The 16,876-nt window shown below is 41.9% G+C and overlaps 1 non-coding gene across 1 annotated transcript; it reads right to left on the reverse strand.

Annotated features, from left to right (window-relative positions):
• Window positions 1-15,880: 15,880 nt before the first annotated feature.
• Window positions 15,881-15,955, reverse strand: Trnas-cga (transfer RNA serine (anticodon CGA)). The gene has a single exon. It is a non-coding gene; the product is annotated as a tRNA-Ser (tRNA).
• Window positions 15,956-16,876: the final 921 nt, after the last annotated feature.

Below are 16,876 nucleotides of genomic sequence, written 5' to 3' on the forward strand. Positions count from 1 at the left end.
CCCACTTGTGTACTCTTGATGACAGCACGACACAGAGCTTTACGCCTCGCCTGGGCACGTCATCACCGACACTGGACTGTTGACTGGAAACATGTTGCCTGGTCGGACTAGTCTCGTTTGAAATTATATCGAGTGGATGGCCGTGTACGGGTATGGAGACGACGTCATGAATCCATGGACCCTGCATGTCAGCAGGGGACTGTTCAAGCTGGTGGAGGTTCTGTAATGGTGTGGGGCGTGTGCATTTGGAGTGATATGGGACCCCTGATACGTCCAGATACGACTCTGACAGGTGACACGAACATAACCATCCTGTCTGTTAACCTGCATCCATTGATGTCCATTGTACATTCCGACAACCTTTGGCAGTTCAAACAGGGCAGTGTGACACCCCACACGTCCAGAATTGTTACATAGTGGCTCAAAGAACACTCTTCTTAGTTTAAACACGTCTGCTGGCCACCAAACTTCCCAGAGATGAATATTATTGAGCATATCTGGGATGCCTTGTGCGTGATGTTAAGGAGAAATCTCCAACCCCTCGTATTCCTACGGATTTTTGAACAGCCCTGAAGGATTCATGGTGTCAGTTCCCTCCAGCCCTTCTTCGGATATTAGTCGAGTCCATGTCACGTCGTGTTACGGCATTTCCGCGTGCTTGCGGGGGCAGGTGTACCAGTTCCTTTGGCTGTTTAGTGTATATCATCTTTATTATACGCTTCTCAGCCACGATCACTTTCTGTCTGTGTGTTGAACTGCCTATGAAAATTATTCCATGTGGCATCAACAAATGGAGGTATGAAATGTAAGATAATTTTCTAATGTTTTCTTTAAAAGAAAATCAGTTTTTAAATGTAGAACGAATATTGTTGAAAATACTTGTTTACGAAGATCCGTAATGCGTGATTTCCAGTTCAGATTCTCATCAGGACGTACACCCAGGAATTTCCAACAATCAGTTTTACATACGTTGTTCCCCCTTGGTGTATGGTTACCCTTTATACATGTTGTGTTGTGCAGAACTGAAGGAACTGTTTTCTTTGAAGTTAATTGATGGACCACATACCGAGAACCAACGATAAGAAATGTCTGAATACATGATTTATTGCACTTTCAGTTGTTGCTTTCACAAGCAATAAAAAGGCGTAGTTGTGAGATATCAATTAAGATGGAACCTCATTTACATTTAACAAGAACACGAGTGGTCCCAGAATTGAACCTTATGGTACACCAGTAGTATTTAGTTCCCACTCACAAATGCAGGGTGAATATATTGAACTGTATGAAATGATATCGTCATAACTTCTCAACAGCTTGCGTTAGGATGTACGAACAGCACTGTTGGCTGCGAGGCATGGTGGGAATTAGCATGCGCGTCTATGGTTTGGTTGAGCGACGAAGCTCACTTTCGTCAATAAGCAAATTTGACGTATTTGGTAGACTGAGAATCCACATTTTGCGATCGAGAAGTCTCTTCTCCCTCAACTGGTGACTGTGTGGTGTGCAATGTCCAGCCGCTGAATAATCGGCGCGATATTCCTGGATCACACGGTGACTACCGAACAGTATGTGATGGTTCTGGAAGATGATATCGTCCACATTATCCAAAGTGATCGTGATTTCGAGAATATGCGGTCCATGCGGGACGGAGCTCGACCACATCGAAGCAGGAGAGTGTTTAGTGTCCCGGACGAGCACTTCAGGGACTGCATCCTGGCTCTGGGGTACCCAGAGGCCACTGGAATGGGCCTCGATTGGCCGCCATATTCTAATGGTCTGAACACATGCAACTCCTTTTTGTGGGGCTATGTTAAAGACAAGGTGTACAATAATAACCCCAAAATCATTGCTGAAATAAAAACAACCATTCAGTTCATAGACAACGTCGGTTTTCCGACAGTTCAGAGAGTAACGCAGAATTTCGCTATTCGTCTGCGGCACAACATCGCTAATGATGGCAGGCATATAGAACATGGCAAAACCTAAATCCGATATCTGTAGTGACGTTTATCTGTTGAATGAAGAGTGTGCCCACCGTAGTTTGTAACTAAGTTATGTTTTGTCATGTATTAAGTAGACTGTTTAGGTTTTTATGTTGGTAACGCCACGTAGCGCTCTGTATGAAAATCACTGGCTGTGTTGTGTGCAGTCGGTGGCTGGTTTGCATTGTTGCGATTTGCTATTGTAGTGTTGGGCAGTTGGCTGTTAACAGCGCGTAGCGTTGCGCAGTTGGAGGTGAGCCGCCAGCAGTGGTGGATGTGGGGAGAGAAATGGCGGAGTTTTGAGAGCGGATGATCTGGACGTGTGTCCATCAGAGACAGTAAATTTGTAAGACTGGATGTCATAAACTGCTATATATTATGACTTTTGAACACTGTTAAGGTAAATACATTGTTTATTCTCTATCAAAATCTTTCATTTGCTAACTATGCCTATCAGTAGTTAGTGCCTTCAGTAGTTTCAATCTTTTATTTAGCTGGCAGCAGTGGCGCTCGCTGTATTGCAGTAGTTCGAGTAACGAAGATTTTTGTGAGGTAAGTGATTTGTGAAAGGTATAGGTTAATGTTAGTCAGGGCCATTCTTCTGTAGGGATTATTGAAAGTCAGATTGCGTTGCGCTAAAAATATTGTGTTGATCAGAATAGGTAAAGAGCGGAATGCGAAATGTCTGAGTACGTTCAGTTCTGCTAAGTTGTTGTTGTTATTGTTGTAGTCTTCAGTCCTGAGACTGGTTTGATGCAGCTCTCCATGCTACTCTATCCTGTGTAAGCTTCTTCATCTCCCAGTACTTATTGCAACCTACATCCTTCTGAATCTGTTTAGTGTATTCATCTCTTGGTCTCCCTCGGCCATTTTTACCCTCCACACCGCCCTCCAATGCTAAATTTATGATCCCCTGATGCCTCAGAACATGTCCTACCAACCAGTCCCTTTTTCTAGTCAAGTTGTGCCACAAACTCCTCCAGAATTCTATTCAATACCTCCTCATTAGTTACGCGATCTACCCACCTAATCATCAACATTGTTCTGTAGCACCACATTTCAAAAGCTTCTATTCTCTTCTTGTCCAAACTATTTATTGTCCATGTTTCACTTCCATACATGGCTACACTTCATAGAAATACTTTCAGAAACGACTTCCTGGCACTTAAATCTATAGTCGATGTTAACAAATTTCTCTTCACCAGAAACGCTTTTCTTGCCATTGGCAGTCTACATTTTATATCCTCTCTACTTCGACCATCATCAGTTATTTTGCTCCCCAAATAGCAAAACTCCTTCACCAATTTAAGTGTCTCATTTCCTAATCTAATTCCCTCAGCATCACCCGACTTAATTCGACTACATTCCGTTATCCTCGTTTTGCTATTGTTGATGTTCATCTTACAACCTCCTTTCAAGACACTGTCCATTCCATTCAACTGCTCTTCCAACTCCTTTGCTGTCTCTGGCAATGTCATCGGCGAACCTCAAAGTTTTTATTTCTTCTCCCTGGATTTTAATACCTACTCCAAATTTTTTTTTTCCTATACTGCTTGCTCAATATACAGATTGAATAACATCGGGAAGAGGCTACAACCCTGTCTCACACCCTTCTCAACCACTGCTTCCCTTTCATGTCCCTCGACTCTTACAACTGCCATTTGGTTTCTGTACAAATTGTAAATAGCGTTTCGCTCCCTGTATTTTACCCCTGCCACCTTTAGAATTTGAAAGAGAGTATTCCAGTCAACATTGTCAATGGTTTTCTCTAAGTCTACAAATGCTAGAAACGTATGTTTGCCTTTCCTTAATCTTCCTTCTAAGATAAATCGTAAGGTCTGTATTGCCTCACGTGTTCCAACATTTCTACGGAATATAACTCAATAATTGTCACCTTGTAGACTCGTTGTAAAAGCTGGATAATACATCTCTTTGCTTCCTGTAAGTCTGATGTGGAAGCCGACCATTTAGTCGTTGTATCTGATATAATTTTTACAAGAAAGGATTCATGATATTAGTCCCTGTTGCTGGATGGGTGTTACAGCCGCCTGATGCGCGCTCTACATGCGACCCATTCTTTCGCCCAGCCATCCATCACGGTACGGATTACCACGTCAGGACACGTATTATATGGCGGGCTCCAGTAGCGAGATTAAGTTCTCCTCCGTCGCTGCCGAGCCTGCTCTGAGATATTGGCAACCGGACAAGAGGCGCTGCCAGCTATGCCCGGAATAAGGGTAGGGGGAGGTGGGTGGGGGTGGAGGGCGGCTGGCAGAAAGCGGCGGAATAGCCGGAAGTGAGGAGACGGGCGGTAGCTCCTGCCAATATTATTCTATAGCGTCGAGTTTAGGCGAAGAAGTGGCGGAGATTTCGGGGCGGACCACTGCCCGCGGCGGCAAAGTTGTGCGCACTGCGGCGGAAATTTATTGCGGCGGTGGATGAGGGATTGGGGGGGGGGGGGGAGAGGAGAGGGGGAAGAGGAGTTATTGCGACACAGCTGCGGCGCGCTGGCCACCCCTGTGTATTAGCCAGACCTGGTCTGCCCAAGCCGGCTGGTTTCCGCCTCCACCACTGGTCTGCTTGACTTCCCGGAAGTCGGTCAACTCCGCGCCGGGGTTGCAACCGCTGCCGGTCATTCCCACAGAGCGCTCGCGACAAGATGAAATTGTGTCACGGACCAGACCTCGAACCCGGGCCACTGGCTTCCGCAGACAGTGCTGTGTCAGTTGCGCTGTCCGAATGAAACCCACGGACCAACTCAATACAGGCGAGCTGCGAAACTGAGCGCCACCAAGAACATTTCGGAGGTCGTTCGGAGACATTTTCTGGGTAATTTGGTACAATACAGGGTGTTACAAAAAGGCACTGCCAAACTTTCAGGAAACATTCCTCAGACACAAAGAAAGAAAATATGGTATGTGGGCATGTGTCCGGAAACGCTTACTTTTCATGTTAGAGCTCATTTTATTATTTCTCTTCAAATCACATTAATCATGGAATGGAAACACACAGCAACAGAACGTACCAGCGTGACTTCAAACACTTCGTTACACGAAATGTTCAAAATGTCCTCCGTTAGCGAGGATATATGCTTCAACTCTCCGTCGCATGGAATCCCTGATGCGCTGATGCAGCCCTGGAGAATGGCGTATTGTATAACAGCCGTCCACAATACGAGCACGAAGAGTCTCTACATTTGGTACCGGGGTTGCGTAGACAAGAGCTTTCAAATGCCCCCATAAATGAAATTCAAAAGGGTTGAGGTCAGGAGAGCGTGGAGGCCATGGAATTGGTCCGCCTCTAACAATCCATCGGTCACCGAATCTGTTGTTCAGAAGCGTACGAACACTTCGACTGAAATGTGCAGGAGCTCCATCGTGCATGAACCACATGTTGTGTCGTACTTGTAAAGGCACACGTTCTAGCAGCACAGGTAGAGATCCCGTATGAAATCATGATAACGTGCTTCATTGAGCGTATGTGGAAGAAACTAAAATGAGCTCTAACATGGAAAATAGGCGTTTCCGGACACATGGCCACATAACATCTTTTCTTTATTTGTGTGTGAGGAATGTTTCCTGAAAGTTTGGCCGTACCTTTTCGTAACACCCTGTATACAGTGTTTGGATTCCGTAGAATTGTTGGAACACGTGAGGCAATACTGACCTTATGACTTACCTTAGAAAATAGATTAAGGAAAGGCAAACCTACGTTTCTAGCATTTGTAGACTTAGAAGAAAACTATTGACAACGTTGAATGGAATACTCTCTTTCAAATTCTGAAGGTGGCAGAGGCAAATTACAGGCATCGAAAGGCTATTTCAATTTGTACAGAAACCAGATGGCAGTTTCAAGAGTCGAGGGGCATGAAAGGGCAGCAGTGGTTGGGATGGGAGTGAGACAGGGTTGTAGCCTCTCCCTGATGTTATTCAATCTGTATATTGCGGAAGCAGTAATGGAAACAAAAGAATAATTGGGAATAGGAGTTAAAATCCATGGAGAAGAAATAAAAACTTTGAGGTTCGCCGATGACATTGTAATTCTGTGAGAGACAGCAAAGGACCTGGAAGAGCAGCTGAACGGAATGGACAGTGTCTCTAAAGGAGGATATAAGATGAACATCAACAAAAGCAAAACGAGGATAATCGAATGTAGTCGAATTAAGTCGGGTGATGCTGCGGGAATTAGATTAGGAAATGAGGCGCTCAAAGTAGTAAATGAGTTTTGGTAGTTGGGGAGCAAAATAACTGATGATGGTTGAAGTAGAGAGGATATAAAATGTAGACTTGCAATGGCAAGGAAAACATTTCTGAAGAAGAGAAATTTGTCAACATCGAGTATAGATATGTGTCAGAAAGTCGTTTCTGAAAGTATTTGTATTGAGTGTAGCCTTGTATGGAAGTGAAACGTAGACGATAAATAGTTTAGACAAGAAGAGAATAGAAGCTTTCGAAATGTGGTGCTACAGAAGAATGCTGGAGATTAGATGGGTAGATCACATAACTAATGAGGAGACCAAGAGATGAATCCACTAAGCAGATTCAGAAGGATGTAGGTTGCAGTAGGTACTGGGAGATGAAGAAGCTTGCACAGGATAGAGTAGCATGGAGAGCTGCATCATACCAGTCTCTGGACTGAAGACCACAACAGCAACAACATACAGGGTCTTAGGAGTATACGTGCGGATACAGTGATCACTGGTACCTCAATATCCACCCACTTCAGTGTATGAGCGTACTTTCTCATTGTCCAACAGTCGTCCCACAAACACGTCATATAATTTACTATCCCATGTTGTCTGCACGGTAGCATCTGCACTACTAACAATGGCTGTCTCTCGGCTCAAACAGAACTTTTTATTTAAACATTTTTGCGCAGATCCATCTTATATTTCTAACCACGCCTGCGAGGTCTGTGACTGTATCGCTCTTGCTTGGTGCACAACAGTGCTAGTGGTCTCGGATGAGTTACCTCAGCAAGCAGTTGATGTGTTCGGTACACGTGTTTTAGCATTGTCATACACATACAGCAAAACTGAACAAAACCGTTAATGTTTGGAACGTTTGAAATATTGTGACATCCGATATATGAAGGCGTTAGCCAACGGAATAAGGTGTAGAACTTTCGCAATGTTTTTGGTAGATCTGATTATTCTGAAACAAGAATATACATTTGACTGCTCAACTGAAGTTACACTGTGTAAGACAGTGGATGAAGAAAACGACTTTATAGATGATAATGCTATTGACAGCGTTAAACATTGTCCTGCAAGTGGCAGTGGCGGAAACAGTGTTTCTCAAAGAGAAACTGACAGTTCTGGTAACTATGAACCTTTACCAGAAAAGAAATCCAATATTGTTAGTATGTTAATAAACGTTTAGATGTGTGGCTGGTCCCGGTGGAGGTTAGAGTCCTCCCTCAGGCATGGATATGTATGTTTGTCCTTAGGATAATTTAGGTTCAGTAGTGTGTAAGCTTAGGGACTGATGACCTTAGCAGTTAAGTCCCATAAGATTTTCAAACACACAAAATGTTTAGAAGAGTGTCTCGAAAGTATTTATGATGATTGTCATATACCTCCACGTAATGTCGCGACCTACAGCTCATTACTAAAGAGATACCTAACTGTATAAAGCACAACGAACGTTAAAGTAATATTTGATCATGTGGAGAGAAAAAAGACATATTTCGAGGAAAAAGGGAATCAAAGCACTGGAGACAAAAATAAGACATTCTATCCCAATTTGACGTAGCAAGGAATGTAGAACAACATGTCCTTTATTGGCACCTGGAATTTTCGGCAGTGCAAAAAGCGAGAGGAATTGGGCAAAAAAGTTTAAATGTTCTTTAGCTTTCATAGCATTTCTCAAGAAACAACACAGTGTCCCGTAGACACACCACTGATTTCATGACAGCCAGAAATGTGCAGGAAGACCAAGATATTCACCAGTTTGGGGACCCTTTTGTCGAAGACGTGAACCAAAAACCTGCAAATTTCCATATACAGCAGCACAGGAGTTACAACACTGATCGAACTGGATTTAATTATGAACTAATACCTGGTGCGACGCTATCTGAATAAGTGGAAAACTTAGTAGTTGCCAAGGTCCAGTTCATAGCCACGATGCAGTTCATAGCTACACAATAGATGTTGAAGTTTTGGTGAGGGAACACCTGACAAAAAGAGTGTAGGTCTTCAGGGAAAACATTTGGCCCGAAAATTAGAAAGGCTTCTGCAGAGAATCTTCTACTAAACATACATCTGGAGGCTAGCGCAAATGAGACAACGTCAAAAAACCACTTAAAATCCTTTCTCGCGAATGTTGTTAATGACAATGTAGCAAACGGCCAGAAGTGAATTCTACCTTCTGATTCCTGAGAGAGCTTTTTTGTGATCTCTTAAAGCCTTTTGATTGTGTAAATCATGGAATACTTCAAGATAAGCTCAAGTATTTTGGTATGAATGGGACAGCGCTCAAATGGTTTAAATCATACCTAACTGGAAGAGAGCAGAAAGTTGAAATAAGCAGTTCACATAATATGCAAAAAACTGGTGAATTATTAAACTGGGGAACAATCAAGAATGCGGTACCGCAAGGTTTGGTCTTGAGTTCTCTGCTGTTCTTAATATATATTAACGACTTGCCATTCTATATTCACGAAGATGCAAAGTTGGTACTTTTTGTCGATGATACAAGTATAGCTATCACACCCGACAGACAAGAATTAACTGGTGATATTGTAAACGATGTTTTTCAGAAAATCATTAAGTGGTTCTCTGCAAATGGGCTCTCATTAAACTTTGACAAAACACAGTACATACAGTTCCACACAGTAAATGGAATGACACCAGTAATAAATATAGACTTCGATCAGAAATCGGTAGCTAACGTAAAATATTCAAAATTTCTAGGTGTATGCATTGATGAGAGGTTGAACTGGAAAAAACACATTGAGGATCTGCTGAAACGTTTGAGTTCAGCGACTCATGCTATTAAGGTCATTACAAATTTTGGCGATATATATCTCAGTAAATTAGCTTACCACACCTATTTTCATTTTCTGCTTTCGTATGGCATCATATTCTGGGGTAACGCATCATTGAGTAAAAGAGTGTTCATTGCACAAAAGCGTGTAATCAGAATAATTGCTGGAGCTCATCCAAGATCATCCTACAGACACTTACTTAAAGAGCTAGGTATCTTCAATGTAGCCTCACAATATATATATATATATTCACTTACGAAATTTGTTATTAACAATCCAAACGAATTCAAAAGTAATAGCAGTGCACATGGCTACAACACTAGGAGAAAGGATGATCTTCACTACTCAAGGTGAAATCTAACTTTGACTCAGAAGGGGGTAAATAATGCTGCCACAAAAGTCTTTGAACTTACCTAATAGCATCAAAAGTCTGACAGATAGCCATCTACATTTAAAAGGAAATTAAAAGAATTTCTTAATGGCAACTCCTTCTACTCATTAGATGAAATTTGGATATAGTAAGTGGGTAATTTCCTCAACCCCCACAAAATAAATTTAAAAATATTAAATATTAAGTGTCATGTAATATTCTGTGTAATGTAATATCTTGTATAGATTCCTTTTATTAACCTGACACGTTCCACATCATTACGAAGTGTTGTATTCATGATCTACGGAACAAGTACTAATCCAATCTAATCTAATCTGATACAACGGCAGTAAATGATTCATTTTCAGTTAAATAAATTGAATGCATGATGATTCCACAAAAAACGACGGTATACGTAGAACATATGAATCTATATTTATTCTGGAAATATACTATATGTACAAGGAGGAGAACAGACTTTATAATGACCCTCTTGCAGTGACTTAGATGCTAAATTAGGAAATGGGATTTCCGTAATGACAATAAATTCTATTATTTGTAGCCACCTGTCTTCTCCAGTGTATTAGCTTATGTTCTAATATTCCTGACCAGTGGCTCGCTGCAATACTCCCGCACACGATGCTAAAATCAAGAATGTGATTCAGGTAGCACTTGATTTTGCAGCTCAAGAATGTGATTGTGAGAACAGGCGTTGCTGTCACCAAATGTGCCTATTATGATTCTGCGTTTTGTTTCATGCATTTTTTAGGAACCTCAAGTACATTTTATAGTCTGACATTGCGTAAACACAGTGGAAAGGTTTTCACCATCCCAATGACAATGGTACGTAAGGCTTCTAAATACAGCGGACACACCGAATTACTGTTCGAGCTGAGAGACATCCCCCCTAAGTGGACCACATCTGTAAGTACAGACTGTCTTCAGTCCATGCATCCACACTCCAACACTGATCTACTGCCCAGCGGAAAATAAACATTAATGGCTTGCTCTTGCCAGATGTAGTTGGAGGTACTAACCGGCCTAAAACATGCTACTAATAATAACTATAGAAATAAATCTGCAAATGAGGTAAATACTGTCCTCACTCACGAGTATATCATCATCATCTTCTTCTTCTTTTTCTTCATCTTCTTCTTTTTCTTCTTCGTGCTGTGAAGCCTGTTCCAGAAATTATATGGTCGTCGAATGTTCGATGCTTCGCTGTCCAGTGGCCATCCAGTTCATGGCGATTCTAGGCAGATGAAACTTCTGCATTCCTTCTAAATTGCTACAGCAGTTGGCCTTTTCTTTTAATTTTGCTTTCTAAATTGACAATCTATTGCTTTTTTTGTAGTCACCAGTATCGTTTATTAAATAGTTTATAGGCTGTCGGACAAATGAGACAACAGGGTTGGCTTTCACATGCAGATACGTGAGCGGTTGTTGAATTCTACAGTTTGCCTGACATAGACGCATGTACTGCTTCCTAAGCTCATAGGGATGTATATTTAACGATAATTTTGAAATGATAAAAGCCATTGTGTGGAAGACAGTTCATTAATTCTTAAGATAAGAAAGTGCCCCGTTCTCTGTCTCACAACGCTCTTACAGCACTCACTCCGTCTAGCCACAACGCAAAATTTAACTTAAAAGTGCGTTCTAAAAGTTTAAGCTGACTCATTGACACACAATATAGCTCCTTCCAAGAGCCGATAACACCAACAATAACGTTTGTAATGTTGAAAAACGCACGTGGCATTAATGGCGTCAGAGCAAACATGTAAACAGAATGCTTGACCATTGATTTGTAAAGATTTACGTGAATGATGTTAACAGTGTAAAAAGGCCTATTTTTGAAAATGGCATACATACATGTCGTAAGATTTCAAAGTCTTGACACTTGCCGAAGCATGATCTTTCACAGTACCACTTTAAAATGGCCCAGAGGCCGAAACTACAATACTGAAATAAATAATTTCTAATTTCTACAGAAAACAGCGAATATGATATCCTTAACAAGAGCGAATATGATATCCTTAAGAAACCCCGATGCCTTATTCGTTAGCGTAGGGTATATTGGCATATTGTAAGCACACTGCGGTTCACAATAACTAAAAGCAAGCAGAAAATAACACTCTTTCTTGAAGCTGCCGTAACATTGCAATAAACAGATTGCACTAGAAAGATGCTGAAACCAACTTGGAGCTTAGCAAAACCAAAGTGTTCCACAGAAAGAATGAATTGTTAAGTACACGCTATAATCAACCACTGCTAGTTCAGTTGATCGCCAGAGCTATTAAGGAACTAAAAATTGGATGTAGCGTGTATGCTACATGGTGACTGAGGAGATAAAAATGATATTTATGTTATAAAATTAAAACAGTCACCTGTTAATAGATATGCGCTAGAAATCTCTGTGTTTAGTTTCTATGGGCAAATATAATGCTGAAACTTACGCCCCACGCTCTTGTCACCTGTATCTGGATGAAACTACGTAGTTAATAGCTGTCGTAATAGAGATATTTTGGACAACGCTACGCTTTTTACACTCGCGTATTATACCATAATGATACTTACGTTCAGATTTCTAGAAGTAATGCTATTGACACTTGTGCGCGACGTCGAAGGGTTTGCTTGCCACAAAGAACTACATTGGAATGAGTTTATTGCAACTCCTACAGTTGACACAGGAATTTTTTCTACTGAAAGCTGTGGTATAATTGTAGTCTAACTCTGCAGTGAACGTTATTCGTAGTGATATACTCCAAGAATGCAGATAATCAGTTCCTGGAGACTCCATTGTCTTTGGTGTCAAATCTGCAATTGTGACGCATTAAAATTACGTACTTATGCTACGTAGCGTATATTTCTACGTATGACTGACAGTTCCTCGTAATTTTCCGATTCTCTCCGGAACTAACACGTTACATCAATGGACTTCAATACACACGCCCGATTAACACTTTCGCGCTTGTCTTTTGGGATTACAGCGAACTTCGCTAACATTTCTTGAGAGATGGAACTACACGTTGCTCTTACCTAAACGAAACGTTCGGTAGGAGACTAGATCAATCCGCTAATGGCATGAATACTGAAATATGGAAACATACACACCCAAAACATTTTTCATCAGTTTGTACACGTAACAAATGAAAACTGTTGCAGCCCAGTCAGGTAATCACATTATAGCGACAGGCACATTCAGACGAAATCAAAGGTTTATATTTTAATTAAAATGTATTGATTAAAATACTGTCGTAAAAACATTGACTACACAATGCGGCCCCTCGCGTTTGGTTCCGTTTGAGGTTGTAGGTTTATCAGATGGAAATGAGATTCAGTAGCTGTCACTGTTTACCTACAAGCAGATAAAAACAGTCTCCCGCTAATCTTACGTTCCTTGGACTGTGGAGACATCGGCGTCCATCACATACAGCAGGTAATTACACTGCCTAGATCAACGATTTATTTAGTGAAAGGTAGAGTGAGGAAAACTAAAGGCCAGTAACAAGCAGTGAATTGAAATGAAATCAAATATATTTACGATAAAAGAAGTGCGAGGTAGCCGTGTCACAAAGAATGGAATGTAATACTGGACTATGTGGTGAGCTGGCGACCTGCTGGAAGACAAAATAAATAAACATAAAAACGGTTAGAATTATACCAGAAAGAACGATATCTCGTACAGTCCGTAGAGGAACTGGTAATCAGGAAAACTCGGAGGAATTTTGTAATTATTGAGTACCATGAAGGATCGTAGTTAACCATTAGGAGTCATGGAGAGTGGCAATGCTCCAAGATTGCCAACTTCGAATGGACAAAATCGTTACTGCAGTTGCTCACGGTACATATACCGTATTTTCATCTTAATCACGGCCCAAGAATACATCAGCATTTTACTTAACTAAACCTGATTCAATCTGCACATGGGTACTTTTCAAATCATGGAAGTCGACACATGTACAACTGCAGTTACCACGTTGCTACTAATAACGAAGTGAAGTTAACGAAGAAGTGGAACAAAATGGGCTTGGGAGAGCGTCTCGCCGTAGTTTTGTGATCTCGGATGCAGCCCCGTTTCGTTCATCTTAATGGTAAGCCGTCCTGGGCTTATATTTCAGCAAGATAATGTCCGACCGCAAACGACGAGAGTTTCTACTGCTTGTCTTCGTGCTTGCCAAACCATCCCAAGGCCAGCAAGGTCGTCGGATTTCTACTCAATTGAGAACGGCTAGAGTTTTATGGGCAGGACCCTCCTACAATCTTGGGAATTTGACGATATAATGACCCAGTTGGTCACAATTGGGTACTATGTCCCTCAGAAGACCAGCCAACAACTGTGTCAATCAGTGCTAAGCAGAACAGATGGTTGCATAAGGGCCAGAGATGGACCAACACGTTACTGACTTGCAGAATTTCTGGAGCTCTTTCTTTCGAATAAGTCATCCACTTTTCTCTGAAATTGTAATGTTTTACTTGTCTTTACATGTACATCACATATGCCGAATTCCGTCCCATTCGGATAATTGCTTCGTGGTGCGCCTTTGGTTTATGTTTTCTTATAATAGGTTTATAAAAATCAGTATTGTTGTTCCATTCAAGAGTACGTCAACATCAAGAACATTTTTTACAAAGACTAGCCTATTTGTAGATTTTGTATTGTGTTCTGTTTGGTTACTTTAATCATAATCAGCGAATTTCTTTACAAATTGATATTTTCATGACGAATTTTTAAAACTCTTTAAGAAATGTTAAACAGAGTTGCGTATGCCTCTTACTTTCATTCAACAAGAACTGAATTTGCACGAGGAAGAATCCAAGTAAGCAACAGTTTTGTGCAAACCACAGTGAACTGGATAGCAGAGGGTACGTTCAAAATGGTTCAAATGACTCTGAGCACTATGGGACCTAACTTCTGTGGTCATTAGTCCGCTAGAACTTAGAGCTACTTAAACCTAACTAACCTAAGGACATCAGACACATCCATGCCCGAGACAGGATTCGAACCTGCGACCGTAGCGGTCGCGCGGTTCCAGACTGTAGCGCCTAGAACGGCTCGGCCACCCCGGCCGGCAGAGGGTACTTCCCATTGCATCAGTTGTTAGTGCTTTTCCTCGTCCCATCCACGCACAGACCTTGACCAGAATGATCACTTATATTGTTGTGACTTGGCAAGACAGCCAAGTCACTATGAGGTGAAGCCGAAAGACACGCGCTTAAGCTCACGCAGGCTGGCGCGAGGTCTGGAACAGTTAAGGGAATTAATAGTAGCAAAACAGGAGGTAACTGGTAGAATACTTAACTTTAATCCATCAGTGGTGTACATCGGTCTGACGGTACAGGCATCACAAGTTAAATATCTAGTGATAATGGCCCCTTGCTAGGTCGTAGCAAATGACGTAGCTGAAGGCTATGCTAACTATCGTCTCGGCAAATGAGAGCGTATTTGTCAGTGAACCTTTCCTAGCAAAGTCGGCTGCACAACTGGGGCGAGTGCTAGGAAGTCTCTCTAGACCTGCCGTGTGGCAGCGCTCGGTCTGCAATCACTGACAGTGGCGACACGCGGGTCCGACGTATACTAATGGACCGCGGCCGATTTAAAGGCTACCACCTAGCAAGTGTGGTGTCTGGCAGTGACACCACATATATGCCTCTGTGCATGCTGCGATTAATCTAATCTTGTCCTCTGAATCCATATGTGGCCAGTTTTTACGGGGTTGCAGTATGTTATTAGAGTCATCATTCAAAGCCGATTTCTGAAGCTTCATTTGTAGGCTTTCGCTGTACCGTTTACGTCTGTTTTCAAGAGTCTGCCCGTTCAATTCTTTCAACATACATGTGACACTCCCCAGGGGACGAACAAATCTGTTACCATTAGTGCTGCCATTTTGTGTATGCGTTCAATATCCGCTTTCCAGTCCTGCCCGGGATAGGCCGCAAATGATTTACGCAATATGCTAGACTGGATGATTTACGCAATATGCTAGACTGGATCGTATGAGTGAGCGTTTCGAACATTCCTGGAGACTTTTCAGGCTTTTAGGTTCGTCCTAACAGATTTCCGTACGTCACGACCAAAGTTGCTCAGGTAAACTGGAAGGAATTTAGTGTTGACCTTCTTTTTCACCAAAGCACAGTAGCTTTTCAGTACGTTCACAGGTGATGGAGAAGGGTGCCACAGCTGGCAGTCTGTTATGTCGTCCGAGCGGAGGGTATGAGGGTGCAGTCAGCTTGTGATCGACTCGTGAATGGAGCGGCTGCTGCTTATGGCCTCCCTTAACTGGTTGCCCTGAGTCCCTGGGGTGTGGCGGCCGTCGATTAGTGCGATCAGCTGACTACTTGAAAGACAAAGCTTTACGCTATAGGATCGTAAATAAAAAATCGAAAGTCAATGCTGCACACTCAAATCAATGCTAGAATAGAAAGACTCGTCCTTTTCGTATAGCTATTGATGCCAAACTAACGTATTATTCCCGAATGAGATTTTAACTCTGCAGCGAAGTGTGCGCAGATATGAAACTTCCTGGCCGATTAAAACTGTGTGCCCGACCGAGACTCGAACTCGGGACCTTTGCCTTTCGCGGGCAAGTGCTCTACCAACTGAGCTATCGAAGCACGACTCACGCCCGGTACTCACAGCTTTACTTCTGCCAGTACCTCGTCTCCTACCTTCCAAACTTTACCGAAGCTCTCCTGCAAACCTTGCAGAACTAGCACTCCTGAAAGAAAGGATATTGCGGAGAGTTTCTGTAAAGTTTGGAAGGTAGGAGACGAGGTACTGGCAGAAGTAAAGCTGTGAGTACCGGGCGTGAGTCGTGCTTCGGTAGCTCAGTTGGTAGAGCACTTGCCCGCGAAAGGCAAAGTAACGTATTATTGTTTTTAAATACTTCTGACTACCCAGTTTTGTCAGACAAATACATGTATGGAGACCGTGGCTGTTGACGTTCTACAGCAAACACCCAAAAATTGGTGTTACGTTACTTTGTTCAAAAAGTACCGTTACCGGTTTCAAATTTTTCACAGTTCATCATCAGTCGGTAACAAATTACACGTTGGTTTTCTGTTAGTTGCCCTAGCATAAACATTAACTATTGCAAATGATTGCGCTACATGTTTGTGTTGGAATGCAACTGACGTGGTATGTCCGTCTGACGCATTTCTTTTTGAAGTTTTATTGCAGTGAACTGTGGCTATACAAACACCCTTGAGAATGTATTTCAGTGCAATAAACCTGAAGAAACCAGTGTGCTACATGAACGTATCAAGTAAAGTGCATTCCCACACAAATACGTAGCGAAACCATTTTGGTTACACGTTTGTAATTGTCAATTATTGCTTATCCTAGATCAACTAATAAGAAACCAGTGTATAATGTGTTTTGATGAAAACATGAGAAAACATGAGAAAACAGTGTGATGATGAATTGTGAATAATTAAAAACCAGCAACGGTACTTTTTAAATAAAGTAATAAAAAAAACCAATTTATGACTGGTTGCTGAACACCATCAGGAATTTACTACTAACTATACCCAGACG

The sequence above is a fragment of the Schistocerca serialis genome, chromosome 12 (genome assembly GCF_023864345.2).
Source record: "Schistocerca serialis cubense isolate TAMUIC-IGC-003099 chromosome 12, iqSchSeri2.2, whole genome shotgun sequence".
NCBI lineage: Eukaryota > Metazoa > Arthropoda > Insecta > Orthoptera > Acrididae > Schistocerca > Schistocerca serialis.